This window comes from Rhinatrema bivittatum, chromosome 13 (assembly GCF_901001135.1).
Source record: "Rhinatrema bivittatum chromosome 13, aRhiBiv1.1, whole genome shotgun sequence".
NCBI lineage: Eukaryota > Metazoa > Chordata > Amphibia > Gymnophiona > Rhinatrematidae > Rhinatrema > Rhinatrema bivittatum.
Window position 1 is genome coordinate 68,664,961 of NC_042627.1, and position 26,826 is coordinate 68,691,786.

Genomic DNA, 26,826 nt, shown 5'->3' on the forward strand with positions numbered 1-26,826 from the left:
TTCGGCTTCTCCTGTCCGGATCAGAGTAACCTTCTCAGCCCTTTCCTCTCCCTTTATACAATGTACTCAGTGCTCTGGATATTCACATGTCTGTTTGACCGTATGAGATGAGTGCTTACACTTACGAGACACAATTCTCACTTATACCATCCTGCCTGCATTTCTTCAAATCTCCATTATCTGAGCTCTTCTTTGTCTGCCCTATCCAACTTCCAACCTGAGAACAAAGAACTCTCTCACCTTTTCCAAAAGCAAGAGACTAGTACCGGTCCCTAGCTCCCCACTGCCATCTGTTTTCCCAGTCATAATCACGTTAAAGATGTCGCTGTTTATTCCTGGATTTTAGTGAATGGTGTTTTGTATAATCTAGGATCTTGACCCAATAAACAGCACCTGATGAGAAATACCTGGACGACGGGTGCGGTTTAAGATTCCTTTCGTTTTGCCCATTTCTAATTCCGGCCATTGTAGGGGTCATTTTCTGACAACCAATATTCATTTTTCAATCACATACGTCCCCCGAGTTACACCGATTTTCAAAGGGAACCCGCATGCGTACTTTCCCTTTGAAAATGACCCCATCACAACTACCCATGCACACTTACACCTGCTAATTTGTGTGCAGACTTTTGAAAATGTAAAGACGTCTGTGTGGACGTGCCAGCCCCCTCCCCCAGAAACGCCTCTGCTGGCCGCGGATAAACGCAGGTGCCTACAAGCTCTATGGGTGGGCAATTTTATAAACAGGGCCATTTCCACGGTATCATTGGCAAGGCCTTTGAAAATGGCTGCCTTTTAATGGAGCCAACCCGGTCCTAGAAGACCTCCTAGCCAGACTGGTTTTTCAGGAGATCCACCATGAATATACAGCAGATAGATATGCATATGAAGAAGGCAGCAGAAGCAAATCTCTCTCATGCATATTCGTGGTGGATATCTTGAAAACCTGTCTGGCTAGGGGGTTATTTGGACCAGGCCAGGGACCACTGGATGCCAATTATGTTTAAACAAGTCTATTTTTAGACAGCATGTTTTTGCAGTTTTCAGGAAACTGAAAAATATATTTTGTGTGAAATACATACTGTAATAGTATATGGTTTTTTTTTCTTTATGTCTAAACATTTTAAAAACTGAAGATGACAATAATTTATGACATTAAAATAACATTTATTGCCAGCCGTGATTACACATGGAAATTAACTGATCTTTCCAGGCAGTGAGGAGAGAGGGTGTCTGTCATCAAAAGAGACAGCCTTCTTAATATTCTCTGACATCCATTTAATCAGAATATGGAAATATTTTGTTTTCCAAAGTATGCAAACACATACAAATATGAACTTTTGACATTCTGAAAAAAAAACAAAGAAATCTTTTTCACAGCTTGCCATGTTGTAAAAAGGTCAGGTTAGTCTGTTGCCGCCACCTCTGAACTTCTGAATTCTTTTTTGGTAAAATGCAATCATGAGAAAGTTTGTAACTGAATGTAAAGGAAAATGTGATGCAAATCAAAAGAGAAGTTCATTTAAGGTCAAATTTTCAAAGGCTTAGTTAGATGCCTATGCAAAATAAATAAAATAAATAAATAGTTTAGCGTGCAAGTCTGAAAAAATTTTAACACGCACGATAAAACAGCATTTAATATGGTATGCAATAAGTTTGTACCATGTTCACATTAAACATTTACCTGAATGATAATCCAGCTTATTGCAGGATCATAACCCCTTGCCAATGTAATCAATTGCTCCCTCTCCCTTGGAAAGGTTCTGGCCCCCCTATGACAAGCCATTGTCAAACCCATCCTAAAGAAGCTCAATCTAGACTCAGTTGACCTCGCCAACTTTCGACCTCTCTCAAACCTACTCTTCCTTGCAAAAATTCTTGAAAAAGTAGTAAACCTCCAACTGTCTGACTACCTAGAAAAATATAACATACTTTCCCCATCCCAATTTGGCTTCCGCAAATTCCACAGCACAGAAACCCTACTAATATCCCTCACAGAAACCCTCCTAAAAGGTTTAGAAAAGGCCACTCCTACATTATCGCCTTACTGGACATATCATCTGCATTTGATACCATCAACCACAACATCCTTCTAAACCGTCTCACAGAAATTGGCATCTCAGGAAACCCCCTTAGCTGGTTTGAATTATACCTCGGCAACAGAAACTACAAAGTCAAAATAGGTAATAGAGAATCCAAAACTATCAACCTATCCAGAGGCGTTCCCCAAGGTTCCTTGCTTTCTTCCACACTCTTTAACATCTATCTACTCCCCCTCTGCCAATTCCTCTCTGATCTAGGTCTCACCCACTTCATTTACGCGGACGACATCCAAATACTCATCCCCATCACGGACTCATTACCCAACTCCCTCAAAACCTGGGAAAACGCTCTCTCTGCAATCAATGATCTTCTTTCTAACCTTAACCTCGCACTCAGCACATCCAAAACTGAACTCCTCATCATCTCACCCCAACATAACACTATGACCATCTCCAACAAATGCACACCCCACCTCAATAGCCATATCGCAACATGTACGTGACCTAGGAGTCACCATAGACAATCACCTAAACCTTAATTTATCAGCTCGATCATGAAAGAGTGTTATTTCAAACTAAACACTCTCAAAAAACTAAGACCTCTACTACACTCCAATGACTTCCGCACGGTCCTACAAGCCACTATATTCACCAAACTTGATTACTGCAATGCCCTACTATTAGGCCTCCCAAGGCTTCCATCAAACCACTCCAAATGCTCCAAAACTCTGCAGCTAGAATCCTTACCAACACTTGCAAGAGAGACCACATTACTCCTATCCTCAGAGACCTCCATTGGCTCCCGATCTCCTTCAGAATCCTCTACAAAACCCTCAAAATCATTCATAAAACCCTTCACAACCAGGACATACACTGGCTCCAGGACTCCTTACAGTTGCACACCCCTAACAGACCCACCAGATCCATCTACAAAGGAACTCTTTGCTCTCCCTCTCCACATCTCACTCACCTCATCTCCACAAAAGAACGTGCACTATCTGTTGCAGGGCCCGCTATCTGGAACTCCAGGACCCCCCCGACCTGCACCAAGAGCACTGCCTCCAGAAATTTAAAAAAAAGCTAAATACCTGGCTCTTCAAGCAGGCCTTCCCATAATTCCACCCTCCCAACTCTCTCTGCTCTCTTTATCTCAAATACCTCCCCCTTCCTTCACCCACCCCCCAACGCCTGCCGCACCTTCTTGCTACCTGCCTATTATGAAACTGTAAATAATTGTAAATATTCCACACCTGTTTGACATATTATATTGTGGTTACCTTTTTTACTCTTCCTGCTCTTTTTAAGCTCTACCGGTTCAATGTGTTAATCTGTTCTGTGTAAACCGATACGATGTGAAAACGAATATTGGTAGAGAAAAAACTCTAAATAAATAAAATAAATCACATCTACAACATCAGTGAGAGGAGACCATCAAATACTGAACCCACACAATGCTTCATACTGTGTGGAAATTTATCATCAGAGGTCTCAAAATATATCACTTTTTCAATCTTATTTTTCCAAAGCAGGTGAAATTCTTCACTGATCGTGCACACTTACAAGTAAATTTTAAAAGGTGCATGCAAAAATACACTCTATTTTACACATGTACCATGTAAAATATCCCTAACCCCTGCACGTTTTGGAGGAGAGCGAGCGAGCGAGAGCAAGACTCTTAAAGGAGCCAATCTGACACACTCTATGTATCCCACTGAAGGAGGATACTTTCAACTCAGGGAGGGTTTTCTGAGGGGTCAGTATTACAAGGGTCTACAGACCCTTTTGTCCTAGGCAGACCAATGTAATACTGCCCCCAAAACCCACCCTATACATATCCCACCTTACAGTGGGATATGTACAGAGTGTCAGACTGGCCCTTTAAAAGTTTCTCTCTCTTTGCACCTTATCAGGACCAGTAGAAAAAAGTTACCTGTGTAACTTGGCATGCATTGCCATGGTCAGCCTTGCAAAATTCAGGGGGTTACGCGCATTGCCCCCTTTTCTTCCTCCTTAATCTTAACGCGTGCGGCCCACACATGCACGTATGGGGCCGTTTCTGAGCAAGCAACGCTTTTTAAATCTACCTGTTAATCTTATTTGCGCCTTCTGATGATAAAATTTTCCCACAGCATGAAGCCTTGTGCAGGTTCTGCTTATCGGTGGTCTCCTATAACTGGCAGATCCTGCAGTAAGGAGGATTTATCATTTACAGTGAGTTGTAATTGTTCCACTACATTAAATATTTGCCGTACTAGCAAAGGCCGTGGTACTAGCGTGCGTGGCAACAAAAAAAGCCCAAAAAACCGTATTTATGTTGGCACTGCTAAACGAAAAATCAGAGAGGCAGATAAGCGGAACAAGTGCCAACGGTGGAACTCTGCTCTACTTTATCTGCACTGCTGCACTGGATGGCAATGGAGTAATTCCCAACAGGAACAGGAATTTTAACTTCAGCCAGCGGTACCAGATATTTACTCTGCAAAACGGCACAGCCACAAGGTACAAACGACGAAGTGTAATGGGCTCCCTTGATATAATCTTATTTACATCCTAAGACCATGCCTAAAATTTTAGTGTTGTATTTTCCTGAGTGCCACTCTGTTTTAAACTTTAAGTCTCCTCTTTCGATGTCACTTCCTGAATCGACGCGATTTAAAATCAGACATCGCGGGCAAAGCAAGTTGCGGCGGTTAGCTAGTGAGCAGTCGTGGGACGTATCGTCGAGGACTGCTGTTTCCCCAAAGCAGAGAAGCACGGCACCACGTCGAAGCTGAGCTAATGGAGCTGGAGTAAGACAGAGTATAGCAATTTAGATGTTCAGTTCGTCAGGCCAGATAAGTGGATTCAGTCCCATTAAAAACAACGTATTCTGAGATGGATGTTGTTCCTGGGGAACATTAAGAAACCTACTTGCTATGAGACTGTAGTACTGCTGCATGGATTTTTTTTTTAATGCACACTGAAAACTTTCCAAAAAATATTTACTATTGGCCTATGATGAATATGTTATGCGGGGGTTTGTTTTAAATGGGGGTTGGGGGGTAATTTTTATGGTTAGGAATGATTGTTGCATTATTTGTAATTTTTGGTATTTGTGAGCTGCTCTGGCCAGATCTGGTATCTGTTGTGTGGTAGATAAGAAATAAATAAGATTACAAGGCAGGTTTTGCCAAGGGAAGTTCTTTTCTCCCTCTCCGCTTGCAATATGAAGGCGTACTTTTCGCTCAATTGTTGAGTGTGTCATAGGCTTTATAAGGTTCTCTTGCAAATTGCACGTTGAGATAGTAATAATACAAAAGAAAAAAAAAAAAAAAAAGAGGCTATTTGGCTTATCTTATTGGACTTATTAAATCCCTACCCTGCGCAGCAGCTCCCCGTCGAAATCCCCCGTGCTAGCTGGCCCTTTCATGTTCAGCATGGGGGGGACGGACAGCCTCTCCCCACCCCCCCCTGCCCCCCAGAATTCCAGCAATAGAAAGAAGTCCCCCGCTGAACAGCATCAGTCCCTCCCCTGCTTCATGGGAACAATATCTCCCCCCCCCCCCCCCCCCCCCCCCCATTTTGTCACAGGCTGTCTTCACCCCCACACCTCTCACCCAAAAGCATCTCTCTCCCTAGTCATCCCCCCAGGTTTCTCCTCATGGCATCTGCCCCAAGGCGTACCCCCCTGTAGCATACCATCCCCCCCCCACCCGCAGAGCGGCCTACCTACCCACCCCCCCCTCCAGACGCCACTCCAGAGGGGCTGCCAGTCTTCACTCGCAGGAGGGCTGTCCGAGCTCCGACTGCACAGCAGCCTTTCAATGACTCCTGTAGGCGGCGTTTCGGCACATATGGAGGGGCGTTGAGAAGGAACATCTTCCGGTCGCTGGTGCTGAGAGAGAAAGAAAGAGGAAAATCCCCTACGCTAACCGAGCAAAGTTGAAAGGGCTGGGCAGCATGAGGGATTTTGGGGCTGCCACAGGCCAGGTAAAAAAAAAAAAAAAAAAAAAAAAAGTATGATCGATACAAAAGTCAGGAGTAGGTCCCAAGCACAAGAGCATGTGTGGAAAGCACAGCACGCCGTTTCCTAATAGCGGTGAATCCTAACTTGCCTGTGATGCTCCCCTCGTTGACATGCGAGGTCACTCGCAGCGCTGGCTAAAAAACACAGCGCTAACTTGCCTGCCTACGGCCGACTCGCACAAGTGGATTTTCAGCCACGAGAACGTTGCGAGTGTGTTTCAGTAAAAGGTGCAGACCCGGCCCCCTTGAGGAAGAGGTGTCCCGGGGAAAGAGAGGCGGGGGAAGGGTGCTCTTGTGCCATGCGCTGGTTACTGTGTAGGTGCGGGCCGCTAGCAGGCCTAACCTTACGCTCTCGTTTTTTCCTCTTTCCCTAAATCCGTGCATATTTAAGCCACATGACCTGATTTTCTAATTTGATTTTAGGTGGGTATTTTTGGGTTTCAAAATTTGTGGGAGGGGGTGGTGCTTAAAAAGCACGCAGGTTACCGTGCCTCACTGAAACTAGGAGGGGCCAGTATTTTAAAAAGGATCTAGGTGCTTAGCTGAACGGGTCAGGTCCCCAAATGAAGAATTCCCCCTGCTCTGGCCAGGAGGGATGTAAGGTAGGTGTCTGATTTTCAGAAACCCATTCGTAGGCAAAACAAATAGCAGGCCCAAATGGAGGATCCTCAGTTTAGGCAAAGTTTTCCATCCAAACCTTAAGCCCTTTTAAGTTCGGCCGAAAATTCGCCCAACTTAAGGCTCAGCTTTCTTGAAAACACAGATCTATTAGGCCTCAGAGCTGCTAGCCAGCCCCACCGAGGACATGCTGTAAAGAGGGGAGAGAGGTTTGAAAATAAACCGCAGTCTCGCTTCTCAATGGTTTTCTCCTACACAGGCAGATTTTTAAAGCCCTACGCGCGCGTGCCAAAGCCGGGAGGATGCGCGCAGAAGCCGCGCGCCCCACAGATTTGAAAAGTCGCCCGAGTATGCGCCTTATCTCCTGGCACGCGCACAAATCGGGACCTCGAGACGGGGGGAGGGGCATCCCGGGCCTGTAACCTGAGGCACGCCAGTATTTTCGCGCACAAAACGCGTGCCTGGATCCCCTGCCGTGTAACTCTACTTCTGCTATGGACGGCGCGTACGTTTTAAAGGAAAAAAAAAAAAAATCAGGGCTAGTCAGCGGGGCTAATAGGGCAGGAGGGAGGCTTAGGAAGTCCTATCCATTGCCAGACTGCGAGCGAACTGGGGAAATGGGTATTTGCGTGGGCGCGCGCGTCTACTGAAATGCGATCGAGGCGGCCTTTGCACGCACGTGTCCATATAAAACTGCACGGGCGTACACGCTCGTTTTTGTTAGAAAACATCCGCGGTTCAGACTGCGGGCTGAAGGGAGGGTGATGGCCGAGGTGTTCGGTGTTGGAGGCAGGAACGTGTTTGGTGCCTAGTGAGAAATCCAGGGCTGGTTGGAGGAGGCTCACCCTCTAGCCCTCGGCATGAAAAAGAATATCATCAAAAGGTGCCTTTGAGCAGAGGGAGGGAGATAGATAAGAGAAATAGATTTCTAAAAATATGAATTTCAAATGGCTTTACAGCCAAGTAGGAAATACAAATCAGTATGAAATGATTGCTTTATGTAGTGCTGACTGTACAAGATATACAAACAGGTCACCACAGGAGTGATGTACCCAAATAGTATAGGTACATCGCGTAATAGGTAACTTTTTTTCCCCCAAAGAGCTTATAAATCGAAGGGTCTGATTTGCTGGCTTTTTCTTCATTGAAACAGAATGGAAAAAAAATGCCCTAGTTAAAATCAGGCCCTAAACAGTCAGGGAGCGTGGCACGCGTGAGACGTTTGGTACAGTGCAAACCGTGGGACCGTGACAGCGCTCTGCAGCAGTGCCACGTTTTTTTTTTTTTTTTGTTTTTATTTTAAATTTTCAATGTTTTACGCACCCGGCTTTGACTCGGCAGACTGCACTGTCGACTTACAGCAAGAGCGCAGAAGGAAAGGCCCTAGAAGCGCCAGCGCCATACCATGCAGCACCGCAACTTCGACTTAACCGGCCTGTGCACGTCAGGGAGAGGGCTCAGTGGGAGCTTTGTTCACAGAAACATGACGGCAGAAAAAGACAATACAGCCTGCCTGGCATTAATGATATCCAAGTAACCATAACCGCATCTGAATCTCTTACACAAGAAACCCCATTCCAATGGTATTCTGGGTTGGCTCATGTGTTTGACCTAGTATTTCTAGGCACACTTTGAACAACTTCCTACATTAAGTTAGCCCAAGAAAGTGATAAGACTGTACACAACAGTAACAGAGAAACGACAGCAGAAAAGGACCAAATGGTGCATTCAGTCTGCCCAGCAAGCTTCTTATGGTAGCCTTTGCCGTGTAGGTTACCGCCATGTCTCTCTTGAGGGTAGCAACTGCAGCTCTGTGCAGTTATCCCCAAGCCTTATGATAACCCATTAAAAATGTACCGATAGCAACATTTTTTTACTGGGTGATGAGCTTTCAATGCTGCTTAACGTGCTTTGCTTATGGACTTGGCCGTAGAAGCAGTCCTGTGCTTTTTATTTATTTTGGATTCTTATATACTGATATTCTTGTATGATATACAAATCATGTCGGTTTACAATACAACAGAACAATCGCAGCATAGGCGTTACATTGAAACATAAAACAAAGCGTCTAATAACATATAATATAATACAAACCATATGTCTGCGCATTAGTACCCCAGATTGTAAAAAAAAAAAAAAAAAAAAAAGCGTCAGGGCCCCTGTTGATGGTCTCTGAATCCAATTCCTCTTTCCTGCCTCCCCCCCATCCATCAAAGCAGAGCGTGATATTACGCCTCTATAACTTTAATTGTTGGCCTCTATTTCTAGGGAAACGAGGAAAGAGGAATACTGTAAAAGTCAGGAAGAGAATATTTATTTATTTATTTAGAGTTTTTATATACCGACATTCTCGATATACATATCAAATCAAGTCGGTTTCCATAGAACAAAACTGTCGCCGGTAAGGCGTTACATTAAACAATAGACAGAGTATTAAACAGATAACGTGCGGTGTTACATTAAACAATCAACATATTATTGAACAAAAGAATGTAAATCAATAAATATTAAATATGTAAATCAATAAATATTAAAATAAATGTGAAAGATATATAAAATAGACAGTAAAAATTTGTCAAATAACATGAATGAGATAAGATAACTGCAGGTAATAGGTAAGTAAGGTTGAGATGTATCGGTGGGGTATACAGATGACAGTGTTCTATGTTGAAAGACATAATTAAGGGAAAAGCATAAGCTAGTGAGCTAATGCTACAAGAGAGGATCTTTCCTAGCAGGTGAATGGATTGTCCAGATTAAGGTCCTGAGGGTATAAGGTCGTATAATGATTCAAGAGAGGATCTTTCATAGCTGGTGGGTGTACTGATCAGATTAAGGTCCTGAGGGTAAAAGGTCGGTAGTGGGCTTTGAATTGAGCTATTTTGCTCTTTGACCGGTGTCGAAGTGTTCCTGTGATTCTGGAAAGGCTTGCTGGAAGAGCCACGTTTTTAGGTTTTTCTTGAAGGTTAGATGGCAGGTTTCAAGTCGAAGATCAGGCGGTAATGAGTTCCAAAGGGTGGGCCCGGCTGTGGAGAGTGCCCGTTTGGCTAGCGAGGTTTTAATCGGAGGAGCGTATAAAGAACCTTTATAATTATATCTGATAGGTCTTTTAGAAGTGTGAATGCGGAGTTGCGAGGTAAGATTTAAGTGGGCGCTGCCCATAATATCCTTGTGGATATGACAATGACAATGAGGGGGGGGGATAGTGACAATGAGGGTGGGATAGTAAACGAGCGCAGAGAAAGAGAAGGGAAAAAAGTGAGAGGAGTGACTAGAGAGAGAGCTTAGGGAAATAAAATTACAGAGGAATCACAATGGAAGGAGTGAGACTGATGGGCGGGGCAAGCAAGCAGGCAGCAGGGATCTCAGCAATCAGAAATGCAGCCTGGTGTGAAGAGGTAATTGTGCCTGGAGACAATCAGGGGCGAGCGGAGCCCGGGCTCCATAGCAACAGGTGGCTTTCCGTGTAACAGGAAGACCTTTCCTTCCCGCCCGCCGCCCCCGCGCTCATGAATAATGCAGAGGCCTCCATCACGCGCATGAATGCCACGGCCCCCCCCCCCCCCCCCCTGTCCACCTGCCTGGGAGGGGGGCGCCGGCCGGCGGCAGCGTTTATGGAGCGGAGCTGGGGAGGGCAGGCAGGGCGCTAGGGCTTCTCCATGTTTTTGGGGAGCAGCCGCACACCTTTCTGTTGTGTTTGGGGAGCAGCCGCACACCTTTCTTAGGGTTTCTGCGTTTAATGGCAGACTCCTAGATGTTTGAATGAACATCGTGGTTTATACGTTTATTTAAAAACAAACAAACCTTCCCCCTCTACCGTTTATGGGAATGGGGGCAATGCTTTATCCGGCTAAAATCTAGCCAGATAAGAGGCTGAATATACCAAAACTTGACATTTAGATGGGTAACTAAGTGCAGGGCCAGGACAGCGCTATTCGACGCCCTCCCAAGGAAGTGTGCACTGGCAGCAGGTCTTGTAACTTACTTCTGCTCAGAGCAGGTAATTTACAGAACAAAAAGAAACAGGGTAGGTAGGTAGGGGTTAGGGGTCAGGGTGGCGAGGGAAAAGGGAGGAAGGATAGGTACAGAGTTAGGGAACTGGGGGGAAAAAAAAAGGCCGATCGCATTGCCGTGCGTCATTGGAACATTCCTCGCGCACGGGTATTAAAATCTGGCGTGCATGAGCACGCGGACATCCGATTTTATAACATGCGCGTGGCGGCGCACACGTTATGAAGTTGGCACATCCATGTGTGTGCGCAGGTTTTAAAATCGACCCCCCCCCCCCCCCAAAGCATGTACTTGTTCTGTCCTCTGAGCACATAACTAGTATCATGCATATGGACTGCAAACCAGCTGGGAAAGGATCTTTAACTTTGGAATATGATTATCTTTGGTTTACTTGTTTTTGTTCTTAATTTGTTTTAATTGATATATATTATGTCCACATTATTTCATATTGACTGTAAAGCTTCTTGCTGACTTATTGTTTATTGTAAACAGAGGTGATGTTATTAACGTGCCGCGGTATATAAAAAATCACTAAACAAACAAACAAATAAATAAATCAGTCGGAGACCAATCACACTTCAGGTCTGGATGCTTATCAGCAAAGAAAAAATGACTTTCAGGAAGCCCCATAGCAAGCCTAACCATATCTCCAACAAGGCGGCATTCATAACTGAAACAGTCTGCATGCAGCTCTATAATATCCGTCTCTGTCAACCACCTTTTCTCCCCGCTATTAAAATCACTGCCTCTATATTAATGGACATTTTATGAGTTACGTAATCTGGTTTCAGTGCATGCAACAAGTATGCTTAGACACCATCTACAAGTTTTCTGTGCTAGTTTGCTTTAAAATACAGTTGTTGGTAATGCTTTCTGTTTGCTCCCCTTCCCTACTAGCCCATTGGCTCAACATTTAAGTAAAATACTGTGCCAAATCAGGAAAAGTGGCTACTATGTATTTAGCAATATACTGATTTACAATATGAATATATTAATCACCAGCACAAAAAAATCTTATCATGCTAAATATACCAAAAACAAACAGACCACCGCTTCCTAAGAATAAGAGAGGATTTTAAAATCCATCTCGACGCCCTACTCATATCCATCCCTCAGTGCTCTCTCAGGCCAATGCAATAAGCTGAGCGTTTAAAAAAAACAAACAAAAAAAAAAAAAACTGTGCACTGGTTTCCAGCGCAAATTTTTCCCGCTCAGGCAAAAAAACATTTTTTTAAAGTCCTGATGCAGTAAGCTAATGTTATGCAAATGTATCCGGCGTTAGAAAAACAAAACAAAAAAAAAAACAGAGCAAAAACTATAAAACGTGCGTTCAGCATTGGCCTAGCGCACATTTTAACTCAGGAAAGCGGTCGCCCAGATTGTCCTCTGATCGGCATGTCCAGAGTTTGTTCTCTCGGCAGTAAAGTTTGGAGCCTTCCCTTGGTCCTCATTGTAGATCAGAGGAAGAGAGGAGAGAAACCTTTGCGAAGCGCGTGAGATTTTCCGCCACGCAACACGGGGCAGGCATTTTACCGATCTGCCACTATTAGAGTGCGGAAGATCAGATACAATTTTCTTTTTTACATTCCCTACGACCAGCGTGTAAGGAGCCCGGGGGTGCGGCAGCAGAGGGGAGCTGGGTGTAGGTCTGTTCTGGGGAGCTGCTCTCCTCTGCAGAGATGTTCCTTGTTCTGAGTCCCAGTGGGGGCCGCGTGTGGCTTTTTTTTTTTTTTTTTTGGTGACAAGGAGGGTCTGAAGATTTTTTTTTTGGGGGGGGGGGGGGGGGGTGGTTCTGGGCGGGCACCATGCCCGAAGTCTCTGTCCAGCCTGCCCTGATCCAGTGCAGCAGCGCTGGAAACATAAGTCCATCTCTGACCCGGAGTTAGGTTTCCAGAGCTAAGAAAACGACAGCCTGCGCAACGCACCGCTCTGCGTCGGGGAGCAATGCTTGATGCCCTCATCTGCACGGGATTTCCATGCGAGGGCGCTATTACTCCTGTTTTAAAACGCTGCAGTGACGTGCGCTCAGGCTAGCGCATAGGCACATCCAAAACGCACGCCCAAACACCCAATGCAAAAAGGGGATTAGCGTGTCCAAACACACTCGTAGCTAATAGCACTCGTCATCACATGTAAAAGCCATGTACACTTATAAAATTTATTAATTGCTTTCCAATTTTATAATAAAATTTCCAAAGTGATGTACACATATGGTGACAGTTATACAAAACATTAAAATATATTTATTTAAACTCTTTCCTATACCGTCAAGTTATATACCATCACAACGGTTTACAGATAGGCACATATAGTAATGTTAGGAATTGTATTGGGTAATACGTTTTATAAAAATGCCAGTATGGTACCGGTTACATAAATTCATAATAAAAGACTATATGATGTTAAAGTGAATATAACATTTTAATAGCCATCCCAGAATAACAACCCTAAAGGATACCCACCTCCACCCCATTACAGCAGTTCCGTATTAAAACTGGTACCCTATGTGTATATATATCTATCTGATTTAACGATTGTACGCCAACATCACCAATCCCTTAAGCCTAAGTAGCTTTCCCAGACAGTTAATTCGGAAGCCCCATCTTCATCTGCCAAGTTTTTACTTTGCGCGAAAATTTCATCAGGTCCAATTCTTCTCTAACCTGCAATGGAAGACTGTTCCATAACTTAGGAACAGAGCGGTTTTGAAATCTTACAAAAACGGAAGTTTTTTTTTACTGAAGGAAGTTACAACTGTGAGCCATATTGGGAGTGAGTAACCCTCAGTGGACATTTCCAGGAAAGCCTGTTCGCAATGAGTTGGTCCTTGTCCTCGAAGGATCTTAAATGCAAGGACCAACATTTTAAAATTTGCTCCTCAATTTAACAGGCAACCAATGTATGTTTGCCAATAATGGTGCCTCTGGTTCTCGTCTAGATCGTCCCAGAATAGCCTGGCCGCCATATTTTGGACTATTTGGAGCTTCCGAATTAAGTGACCAGGAAGCCCCCAATATACAAGACTACAATAGTCTAGAACCGCTATAGCTAATTCATACACCACCACCTTCAATGCCTTTAAATTTAAAACATTTTTCAGTCGTCACACCAGTCTCAAAACACAAAACTGAATTAAAATTTGGCTTTCCATGGAGCACTCTGAGGTCAGCATAACCAAGTGATTTTACATCCGTATCGGCAGTAGTTAACTTGAAACGTATCCTACCAGTTACTGACGTTCACCGCTAAGAAATTAAAACCCAATCAATTGCTCACAGTTTTCCAGCAAGTAAAGAAAGGATCTTTTGAGGATCCTTGCCCAATGGAACAACAATTTGCACATCAACTGCATAAACAAAACGCGCGTATGAGAGCTCCCAGTGGGCACAGGTAGAGATAGGAGCGGGGGATAAAGAACCACCTTGGGGCACACTACTAATCCACTTTAAAACCAACCCTAATCCCAAAGATTGGCAGCGGGCAATAAGAATTTCATGGTCCACCAAGCTGAATGCACTAAACAAGTCCAAAAATGCTAACAGCACATCTGTCCCTCTATCTAAATGAGGCAGAACCAGAGCCAACCAAATCTACCATGATTGTCTCCGTACTGGCACCTTTTCGGAAACCGGCTCGAGCTGGATCCGGTTTCCCTGCTCTTTCCATAAAGCCTGACAACTGGCTGGTCACTATCCTTTCTAAAACTGGTCTGTAATTCTAGCACAGTCTTGGATCCAATTCTGCCTTTTTTCTTTCCAAATGGGAGCCAGCGCACATTTTAATGAATTGGGGGACTAGCCCCTCTGCCAAAGAAGCATTAAACCACAGTTTTTAACCTCTTCGAAAATCTGTTCCGGCAGAAAATGAGATAAGACAGACAAGGACCAAAACATTTTGATTTCTTGGAGAGGGAGAGAGAGAGAGAGAGAGAGTGAGTCAAAGGAGCTAAAGTTGTCCCCCACTTGATGAATGTAAGGCACATTTTCTATGTTATCTACCTCAGTTACTTCTAGAGACAAACCATTCCCAGAAACCCCTAGCTTCATTTTAATTGGAGGGTTCCTTAACCTACGACTTTTATCCTTGAGAACTTAGGGACTCACAGCTAGGCAGGTCTTCGTAAGAAAAAAAAAATACATCCTAAGTCCTTCCCCAAGCGTGTACCAAACCACCTTGAAAATGGCTTTGGATGGAACCGGAGTAATACATCTTTTTTTTACTCTGAAGTGTTTTGTTTTGTTTTTTAAAGCATGGACGCCGATTTCCAGGCTCTCTTACTTACAGGTGACCACGTTTTCACCCATCTCCTTTCTAATCTGCGTAAATTACGCTTAAGTTCCTGAAGCTCTACTGAAAGCCCATGGACAGAGCCTCCGCCTCCCTCTAACCTCCTAGATGAGGCTGCTATTGCTCCAGACGCAAAAAAAAAAAAAAAAAAAAAATCACTGTGCACCCGACGCGCACGTTTTTACATGAAAGAATTAAACAGCAGCTCCAGAACTGGCGTTGTCTTGATGCACATCAAGGGCTCAAAAAACAAAACAAACAAAAAAAAAACAAACAGAAATTGCATGAAATAAAAAAAATCTTAACGGCGGTCAGGTTAGAAAAACAGACGCTCGATTTACAAATGTCCGTTTTCCTAATCCATGATTGTGCACGGGTTAGTAAAACGAACGCTCATTGAGCGTCCGTTTTCCTACCCAGGCACAGCCACATCTCCTGGGCGCCCCCATCCCATGGACATGCTAGGCACGCACAATTTATCCCAGCGCATCCTTTTTAGCGCGGCAGCTCATTTGCCTGTTGCATCAGGTGCGGGGAGGGATGTGCGCACGTTGGAAAGACGGGTGCCCTGTCTGGACACACACGTTTGGTTTTTTTTTTATACTTGATACTGCATTGTCCCATCTGCGAGCGTAAAACTTCTTACTGCAAATCGGCAATAAAGTTTTCGCTCACAAAGCGAGCTTTGAATTGCAGGCAATGCTGTGTGTTGGCTGGAACGCACTTTTCTGCATCGGACTCCCTATAAGGAAGCTTTCTTTGGCACGGCGCAGGTATTAAGAAATATGGCAGGGCTGCCTCAGTAGCAACTGCTGTGTGCGGTCAGGCGGAGCACTTGGCATTCACAGCCCCTCGCGGGAGGAGGCTGGAGATGGGAAGGATACTCAGACTTTACTTGCGGATCCATGTTATTCAGATCTGTGGCCCCCGGCCGAGGACTGTGGCTGTGATGAAACATAGGGTAAAAAAAAAAAAAAAAAAAAACCACCAGGAGGTTGTGAATGAATGATCATGGGACCATAACCCGATAAAAAGTGGTTATAACTGGGCTGGAAGTACAAAAGAAGCAGCAGGAAAACTTCTGATAAAAAAAATATATGAGCATTGGCTTTAAATCTGAGCGAGCGAGTGCATACTTGGTTCATTCTTATCACAGAAAACAAATCCAGGAAGGGAAAGGATAGGGAAGCGCAAATACCATGCAAGGAAATAAACCCAGATGTAATAAGCATTTCATTTTTAAAAAGTATAAGAAGCTTGGCGGGGGTGCATGGAAAAACACATTTGTTTCTTTTCCAGTTTTCTTTAAAAGTTTCTGTTTATTTTTTGTTCTAATTTTCATTTCTGTCATTTGTAGGTATGCTAAAATGTCAAACGAAAACGACATTTTGGGTTTTTTCTTGTGTCTTTTCGGAGCGAGAAGAGATTACAAACTGGAACGACCCGTCATTTCTAAAAGGATAGCACATCCCTGTAGGAAACCGGCCGAGTTCTGCACTTCACTCAGTCACTGCTTGTGTAGGTCCATTTTTCATGATGGGGGTCACTTTTCAGAGGGAGCTAGGAGAGCAGGCATAGGCACCCGGTACGACAGGCTTGCAGGGGATAAGTCTCCCCAATCCCTGGTGGGTCAGAATCTGAACAAAGACTGGCTCACTTTTCTAAGCAGCCCCCGACAGTACTGGGACGAGAGGAGGACCTGCTCCGGGCCTCGTGCCTCCAGGGGCATCATCAAGCCGCCGCAGGAGTTCCCCTCCCCCAATATCTGATGCGGCACATGAGGCTGAAACAGGGGTGGACTGCCCTAGTGGGGGGCACCGAGCATTCCCCGGCGGGCTGGTGCGGTGCAGGAGGCAGGCAATGAGCTTAGCCCATCCTGTAATGTTGGCTGATGAAGAAGAGGCGAAGATGGAGTAACCAGGTGGGGGCCGAGCCATCTGGCAGTGCCCTCTACCCAAGAGTATCTAAGCTGACCAGCAGTGAGTATATTTACAAGTCATGGGCCGACGATTCTAACCTCACAATGCATGAGATTGGCATCGTTGGCCTGCAAGTTTTTAAAATACTCTATCAATGCCACTCTGCTCGGGCAAAAAGGATACCCTGAGATGGCTGTGCTCCACTGGTCCCTCTGTTCCTGCTTCTCCTTGGGGTCATGGAGAACTGGAAGGAGAGGAGGAGTGAAATGTAGCTATGAGCGAATAGCGAGGCAGAGAAATGAGATGAAAGGGAAAGATCAATAGCAGAGACATCTAAGCAAGGAACCGAAGATGGAAGAGAAAAGAAAGAAAATGGAAAGGAGACCCTGATCGGAGAAGATGGAAGTGAAGAAGGCACATAAGGCAGAAGAAAAAAAAAAAAAAAAGACCAGGACCAATGAAATTAGGAAAAAAAAAAGCCCAGACAAGAAAAGTATAAAACATTTTATTTTAATTTTATTGATGAGAATATATCAGTTTTTATGAATGTAAAGTTATCAGAGATGCACATTTTGCTCAGTACAGGCAGAAATGCATTTCTGTTTCTCTTTCTCCAGTATTACACTGCATACACAGTCTGACTTCTCGGAGTTTCTCTCTCTGACTTGTCTTCCCTTATTCTGTACTTGGTGAGGATCTGCGTGTGTGACAGAGCTGAGATATTTTACTAACATTTAGTTTCTAAGAAAAGATCTGTACCAGTCTGACTTATTCTGTTTTCCCACTAGGAGATGGGCTGCTGTACTAGGGCCAGTGTGGACTTTCCATAGGATTATTGCAGTTTGAGTGCTAGGAGTTAGCGCTGTTTTAGTATGGTAGGTTTGCTATATAGATTGTTTTTATTTGGGGGGGAGGGTCAGGCAGGGGTTGTGTTATTTCCAAAGTACCTGGTAGTGGAGAATTTGTATTGCTGTTAGTGAGGTGAATCCAGATTTTGTATATTAGGTGCATTATAAGTCTCCTGTGAATGTATAATTGTGTATTTCTTCTGCGGTACACATTTTGTTGATCAACACAAAGAAAGGTTTACAAAAATCAAAGTTGGGTCCTGTATCTGACTATTTGTATATTAAATTTATGCCTCACCTTTTCAAACAGGTGATCCAGGCAAGTTACAACAAAAGAAGAAATACAAGATTTCCATATCAGTATAAATTGGTCTATTTCTGTAACGTAAAGTCTGTGAAATAATACAATTATAAACGGGACAGTGGAGAACATGCACGAGTGGCAGGATTTTTTCTCTCCGAGCTGGCAACACTAGGCACATCCTAAGAGAAAACCATTCGTCTTCTCTTCCCTTACTTCCCCCCACCTTCCTCTTCCTCCTTCCCTCTCTGCCACAGCCTCCCCAAAACAAGCAAGGTCACCAGCCACCTGAGCATTAATGTAGGTCGACTACTAGGCAGGAAACCTTTACTCTAAAAGCCTGGGTGGCCCCAGGAGTGGGGATCTGGGGAAGGAGAGTAAGACAGCTTCCTCTCAATGCTCAAAACACAGGCGCAGGGATATCCGGGGACAAACCAAGCGGATTATCCCCGTGCACAGAGATCCAGCGGTACTCCCCTCCCTCTTGTCTGATATGAAAAAAAAAGTGACCCCCCTCCCCACAATTCACCCTCCCATCCACCCAATGTTCACAGGAGGCAGAAAAAAAATCACCTGGACAGACCAGGACACCCCCCCACCAGACACCCCCACATCTTCAAAGTTTCTAACCTCAAGCCAGCAGGAGTAGAGAGAGAGAGATGCATCCCGCGCTGCCAGAGAAGTGCGCCCCCCTGCCAGTTTGGCAGGCTGTCGAGAGGGTCTAAGGTCCTTTTCAGGAGATAAGGGCTGTCGGGATGTGAGAAACTTTAAACCCTGATTTAATCAGTGCCTGTCAATATTTTTTTGAAAACTGACTGCTAGGGAACCCTCCCCCCCCCCTCTAGAATTTATAATAAAAGTTGTTTGGTGCGAGGTCCTTCTTAATCTTAAAAAGTGTAGATTCAAGAGATGTATCTAATCTACCTGGGGGGTGGGGGTGGGGAATCTGGGGGTGCACAGGTGTTTATGGAGATTTCTATGAGCCCTACCTCTGAGCCTGGACTACTATACCATCTGGCTTGAGCACAGTTGGATTTTGAGCCAAGACTGGTGCTTAGCTCACAAAACAGGAATCGGGCACTCTCATCTGATATGTCCTGTAAGGGGGGTTTGATATTTATACCGTAACTTTGGCTTGATGTATGCTGCCCTGAATTGTCCTTTGGTGAACTAGAAGAATGGGGTGTAAAATTGAAAACTAAACTAAGGTGTGTGTTTGCATAAATTTAGAAACCGTTCACTTATCAAATAAGTGCACCGGCTGCAGGGGCATTTAAAAACTTTTGCTTATGCTTGAAAATAGATCCCAAGATGGGAGCATTCCCTTAGGTACATCTGAAATGGTGTCTCAGATGAGGCAAGTTATCCTAAACCGCATCTCTTCCAGAAAATTTAGATCATGCCCAGTTTGGAGAGAAAGATTCATGACATTTTGTAAATATATTTGTGTTAATCTTTCATTGTCTCCCTATATTAAGTTAATTTATGTTTACCATATCCAGCGGTGCATACACGAACACCAGGTGCATTTAAAATGCTAATAAATTATTCTATTTAATAACATTTTTTAATCGCTTCCCTGATTAAAAATTGCTCAGAGCGATGTTGCATAACACAATATTAAACACATCTTACAGTAATATCAACAAATAAAATAAAAACGTAAACCATCTCTGCCCCAATCTACTGTCAACTCGATTCCATCAGACCAGGAGCTCCACTTTTTTTTCCCCAAGAGGACCTAATGTGTTCTTTTTATACATCTTCCTGTTGACTTTAAGATTAAAAGCCGGGGTCTTTGTGCTGTGCGAGATGTCATGACATCTGCTCTACAGGAGGAGGAGGAGGAGAAGTTCCCATCCTGGGTCTGTGTGAACCCACTCAGGACCGGAGGCAAAATCTCAGGGCCCCCCCACACAGCATGAAATCACCCCAAGTCACTTTCTTCCACTGAAGTGTCCCGCCACAGCTTGCAGAGCTGTGCAGTGCAGGATTTGAGACCAACTAAAAATTACACTAACCATCTCCAGTCTGGACATTCTAGTTTTTGGGGGGTTTTTTATACTCAATTTTCCTGGCGATGTGTCTTTCCTGTAGCTCACTTACAAACCTTTGGTGACTGTGCATTAATATTTCAGGCCGGATCCCTCCGCTCAGTAGCCATTAAGGGGGACGGCTTTGAATAGCTCGCATCGAGGCCAATGCACTGAACCTAAAACCGCAAGCGGTCGCTCGGCCATCGCGCCGTCGTAACACTGGGTGACCAGTCCCGGGGCTGGGGAGGGGGGGGGGGGCCATCCAGGAGAGGATTCTGGAGGGAGGTCGTGGCCTAAGGCCCTGGACGAGAACTATTACTGCAACTGGGGGGGGGGGGGAAGGGGGGAAGAGTTAAAAATTAACTAAAAATAAAAAACCCTGGGAAGCTGCAAATGAAGGCTCATGGCACTGTAACCTCAGAGGATGCTTCTGACTGACAAAAGAAATTCAAAGAAGCAAGAGGAAACTGCTGGAACTCCAACCTCCACCCCCCAAAGCTGGGTGCACACTTCATTCATTAAAAAAAAAAAAAAAAAAAAAAAACCACAACTGCTGGTGAATACCATCCCACATACAGCTGCACGTCTGCTGGTCCATATAAAACCTGTAAGCTCTTTGGAGTAACCCATGGAGCATGTTGAGCCCTATCTTGCATTAGGCCTGATCAAGCTATCTTCTCGAGGGCGTTGCCAAGCCACAGAGCGGGAAAAACCCCTATTGAACCTAGGAGCTGATCCATCGCAGCGCACTTGGCAGCACAGTGAAGCACAATAGACTTGGCAGGTAATAAGTGTCACTGGCACACATACAAATAAAATAACAAACTCTGAAGCTTACTTGGCATCCTGCTTGGATGAGAGCGATTATGTAAATTCAAATTATTGTTATTAGCCTCCCATTCTCCCATCTGCTGGTACTTATGGCGGATATTATTTTCAGTAATAATCATGATCACCAGAAATATTAGCAGTTTATTAATCTAAGCCCAGCCTCTCTCACGAGTTCTCCCTTCCTGCTCATGCAACACTGCACATTAGATGTGTTTTTTTCGACTATCGTAACGTCCGATAGGTGTTTACCGAGCTAGACAGCTAATTCTGAATAAAGAAAGTCCAGTGGGTAAGTGTCAAAAATGCCAGTGAAAAAAAAATGCTCTTAAACTTGCAGTTTGCAGCAGAATTACGTTGGAAGGTTCCCTGAACTATGAGCCTCAGCCCACAAGTGGCTGCTGAGCGACCTGTCCAGGGGTCGTGACACAGCAAGTCACGGAGCTCACGCAACAAAAAGCTTACAGAGATTTTTAGGACGTTTGCCTTCATGTTTAATTTTATTTGATGATATGGAAATATAATGTGATGGAGTGAGATGTTCAAATTTAAATTTGTGTATAACTCAACAGGTAAGGGGAGGCTAAGTTTACAACAGCCCGCGTTCGGCTAAACTCCGTGCGTACAATTGACCTTCACATTTTCGCCCGAATTTTCCGGGAGGACTTAGGCATATAAGTATTACATACTGTCATAGTTACAGTGATCCTAAGGGAGAGCACATGGAGGGCCTATTCAGCAGGGAAGTCTTATATGGAGAGAGTTTTGGGAGAGGACTGTAGTGGTGCATTAAGGGGTAGTGATAAAGGACTGCTGGACATCTTAAGAGAGCCAGAATAATGGAAGATGCTCTGGCGCAAGAGCATTGGAGAAAAGAATAAAAAAAACAGGAGGTAATGATGCAGAGGAAGTAGAATAATACAGACATCCTGGAGGGGGTTGATGATATCCTTTCAACACAGAGTTCTGGTAGTCAGTGACAGAAGGGAGCCTGTGTGAGGCTCTTTTAACTGCAGTCACAATTAATAAAAAAGTGGATTTAGAGAGGAGGCCTGGTTGAATGCTTTTTCCCTGCCTCCAATCTGCACCCCCATCCCCCCCCCCCCCTCGGAATACCTCTTGCTAGTGCGAGATAAAACCATGCATGAAATGAGGGGGGGTGGGATTCATGCTTGCTTTTACACGCACAAACCCTAGAATGATTTTCAAAGCACCACTTGCACACATAAAAAAAAAAACAGAGTTTGATGTGCGTAACTCACGTTTTGAAAGTCTCATCCAAACAGCACTGGGGGAAAAAAAAAAAAAAACGCAGGAAAAACCATAGGTACAAAGTGGAGCACACAGCTGTGGGAAACACCAATGTTCCCATCCAAAGAGAATTTTCCAGGTTAGCAGCTGCTACAAGAGCAAACAATCTGAAAGCGGCCTGCGTACGTCTCATTGATCTTACTGGCCAGGCTTTCTGATCGCTGAACATACTAGTCATGGTAGGAATTTTAAAAAAAAAAAAAAAAAATGCATTTTTTAAAAAATATTCTATTGCCTCTTAGGTCAACGAGAGCAAAATGTAAAAGATTTGGGGAGACTGCTCATCTTCAATGAAGAATTCCATTCATTTTTTTTTTCCCAGTAATAAATTTAGGCAACTACCTTGGTAGCACCAAACGCCCCTCTCAGCAGTCTCAAGATAAAAACGAAAAACACAAAAAAACCCCCAAAAAACGTCCTGCCACTGTAAACAGAAGCTTTAGTGCCAACGGCGGTGCGTTTATGGATCGTGCCAAGGCGCACCCCATGCTAACAGGAAGAATACCGCAAGGAAACGCCTCGGGACCGTCCGCTGGACCTCAGAGATGAAGGAAACACGGAGTCGCGGCCGCTCGCGTGCCCTGATGAACGTGAACTTGCAAAGGACAGAGAAACAAAAAAACAGCTATTAAGTGAACCCAGAGGGTGCTTTTTTTTTTAAGAAGATGGTGGGAAATTATTCGGGAACAGCTGTGCATTATTTGAGTCATTTATATACACACACAAGTTGGCTCAGAATGAATAAAACTGAGGTTTTGGGGGTGGTCTCATCTTGGTTCGAAGCGAAGCTCCTGGCATCCCGGGAGTCCTACCTGTGAAGCCCTTCTCATTTTTACCAGTAGGTAGGCACAGAAACAAAATACGACGGCAGGCAAGGCCCGTCTAGTCCGCCCGGGTGCACTCTTGGGACACGCAAGCTCATGGTTGCAGGGAGCAGACAGACGGAGTTGCCCAGGTTTCCCGGCCGCGTGACAAGAGGTTTCAGGGGCTTCCTGGGAATCGAAGAGAAGACGAGAGTTAATCCCAAGGAAGAGAGAGAGAGGTGCAAATCTCCACCCTCCATCCCTCCCAAGAGTGATTCGGAGGTTGGGCAGAAAAAGGACTGTCCTTTGCGGGAGTCAGAGGGAGGTCCTGAAGAGTTGCTGAGTGACAAAAAAAAAAGGAATCAGCCAGATCTTGGGAGAAGTCTGAGAAATTCCAGTTACCAGGGAAGAGCCAGGAAGAGGAGAGTTGCTGCCCCAGCAAGATGACCTGCCAAAGGGGTGCATTTTCTGCTGCACGTGACAGGCGGAGGTTTTTGTTTTGTTTTATACTTTTGGACTTTTTTGTCTGGGTGCGCTAAGCTTTGCTGTATCACTTTTGGATTTTGTTTCCTTGTCATCAGTGACCAGTAAAAATGTTATTTGTTTTTTTTTTTTTAATAACCTCTAACAGGTGCTGTGCGGTCTTTTGCTTTGCTTGTGCTGGTGTGCAGAAGAGATCCAGGGTCTTGGAAAAAAAACAAACAGACTTCCCTCCCCCCCCCCCCCCCCTCGACTCCCATGGAGGAAGCACCCAGGAGGCATGGATTCAGCTCTTGCCCATCACCCTTCCCAGTGAGCTCCTGTGCCCAGCCAGGAATCGGGGCAGGGGAATCTTATTTTTCAAAGGAATGTAAAGACAATTCTGTTCTCAAAGTCTACTGCGTTTTCCTGCTCGGCAAAGAAGATCACACCACTTTCTGTTGCATAAGAAGTGTGTCAGCAACTAACTGATAGTGATGGGGACCAGACAGGTAAAACTAAGGTATGGCCTCCACTTAGAATCTAATGCCACAGTTATCCTGCAGGAATTTCTAGGATACTTATCATGGATTTTGCTTTTTATTGCATGGCACGCCTATCATGATACTATAGATACTTTGTGGTATAGGAGTCCTACTTTATTACTATACATTTGGGACACATTATCATTTTAGGACAGTACAATATACTTGTTTCGAGACACTACTTCTATGGCAATTTGGAAAAAAAAAATGCTGATGTTTAGAAGAGAGTCAAATAAGAAATGAGTTTAATAATATTACTTCAGTCTCTTTTTTTTTTTTGCAAACTCTGTGCTGTGCAAGAGGAAACATCAATGTATACTAGAGCAACTCCAGATTATTTTTTATCTGAATATAGGGGGGGGTGACAAAGCATAAGGCAGAAGAGCGTTTGATCTTCGTTTAAATTAAATGATACAGTTATCAGCAGGAATCTGCTTCGTTTTGTTTTGCCTTTGGATATTGTAATACCTTTCCTCCCTACAGAGGCTCCAGCGGAAAACCGTAAACCACGTGCACATTCACAGATAAAAAGAGTAAATGGCTGGAAAAAAAACCAAAAACTCAGCTCTACTGTAGGGCATCAAGGAGACTTCACAGGACAGAGATCAAGTCAGCATGAAGAAAGACTCAGCAAAGGACAAAATACAAGTGTACTACTACAAAAGTGCTAGGGTAGTTGGAAATCATGTACAGGAGGCAGTAAGTGAATCACAAAACAAGCGTTTTTATTAGTTGAACAGGATTGCATAAAATGATTTTGTCGTGCTTGGGTTAACTAACAAGTTGGACCACAAGCAAGAAATAAATGGGAACCAATCAAGCATTTACCACAGAAAAACCACGTCTATATCCATATAAAGTTCTCTCTGGGATATTCTCCTACTGCCTGTATATCAGAGAAGCTTCGTCTATTTTTATTGCTAATATTCACCTTATACCTTGATAAGATGCGATACCCAGCGCTCAGTAGATATCTGATAAGTGCACCGATGTACTGAATTCAAATGCACATTTACATGAATTTACAAAGTGTGACAGAAGTCTCAGAAACTCTAAACCCATGTTTGCAAGTCTACGTGCACTCTCGTTTTTGGAGATTTATTGACTTGCAAATGTGCATGAAAGTCTCCAACAGTCTGACTCACCAAATAAAAACACTTCAAATGGAGATCAAGATGTATTCTGAAATTTCATTTAAAAAAAACAAGTGGCTTTTGCATGCTTCATTATATCTTACTCTTTTATTAATGTGTAAAAAGTGACACTCCTTTCTTCCCTGTTCAAAAAAAGATTCATTATCTAGGAGGAAAAAAAAAAACAACCCAACACAAAACAAGATAATTGAATTGAATTTCAATTTATAGAAGGCTTTACAGCTTTCAAATCCAAAAGTATATGAATGGCGATGACCTTTAAGTTTCAGGAAGAAAAAAAAAAGACTCCCACACAGTTCCAGAGGACATGAATTGTCTTTAATGCTCGTTTATTTTTTCTGGGGTTTTTTTTGTTTTTAAACAAATTGTACAATAAGTCTTCTGCAAGTGCTTTTTTCAACAGCACTAAAGTTGCTGCTGTCAAGTCTGAGGTTAGTAAACAAAAAAAAAAAAAAAGCAAAGCTATCCATAATGGTGATGGCTGTTCACAGAGGTTAAGGTCTTCACCCTATGACCTGAGTGAAGCTGGCCAAAGGAATTGTGGGTAGAAGATCACTGGACTACAGGTTGAACTGGCTGCACTGTGCACATTCAGGTTGCAGCTCACCGCAGAGCTTTTGTTTCACATCAGTTTATCCAGCAGCCTGCAGACAAGGTTGCCTTCCAGGTACGCCAGCCTCAATAATCGGGTACATTTTTAAAGGCCGGTGCGCACAAATCCCGGGAGATAGGCACGTGGCCTTGCACGTGCGTATTTTCAGAGCGGCCCGGCAACGCGCGTAATCTCGCGGTATGCGCGGAAGTGCCGGGCCTTTAAGGGGGGGGGGGGCAGCTGGAATAGCGGCCATTTGGCCCTGTCCAGGGGAAGCAGGCACTGGCCAGCTGCTGGCGCCCGAAACTTATTACATCTCAGGAGAGTGACCAAGTTAAAAAAAATAAAAATAAAAAAATAGGTTAGTCTTGGGGGGGGGGGGGGGGGGGGTGGAGTTAGTGGTCAGGGAGGAGAGGGGAAAAGGGAGGAAGGGTAGGTAAAGGGATAGGGAAGTTCTCTCCCAGTCCGCTCCAATTAAGCGGACTGGGAGGGAACCAGGAATGGCCTGATAGCGCTGCCATGCATTTTTTTTTTCTAAATAAAAATCCCCGCGCGCACAGATATAAAATCGGGTGCGCATGTGTGCGTGGGTAGCCGATTTTATAACATGCGCGCATCGGCGCACACGCTATAAAATTGGCACGTCCATGTGCACGCGTTTAAAAATCTACCCTTCTATATGTACAATCTGAGAGAAAGACTTGAGATGTGTAGAGATGTCAGAAGGTCTGTAGTGTGAACAGCAGATACAAGCAGTCGTAGGTTCATATTTAATTCACCAGAGTTCCCTGGACAGGAGTAACAAATACAGCAATCCCCCCTCCCCCCCCCCCCCCTTCCCAAAAAAAAAAAAAGCCACTGGCACTTGCCTCCTCCTTTCGGGTTTCCAGCCGAATCAGAACTCGGGTTGGGAACTGGAGTCCTGATTCTTCATTCACAGCTACCTGGGGATTTTTTCCCCCCTTCTTTTATAATCAATCGCCAACTTATAGCGCGGCCTCAGTCCTTGGCCGGGGCCCATTCCCCAGGGCTTCCTGTAATCATTTGTCAAAGATCTGGACGCCTG

The 26,826-nt window shown here is 44.4% G+C and overlaps 1 long non-coding RNA gene across 1 annotated transcript in view; it reads right to left on the reverse strand.

The window, feature by feature from the left end:
* Positions 1–26,826, reverse strand: part of LOC115075470 — a 78,909-nt gene that overhangs the window by 27,872 nt on the left and 24,211 nt on the right. The window lies entirely within an intron of this gene.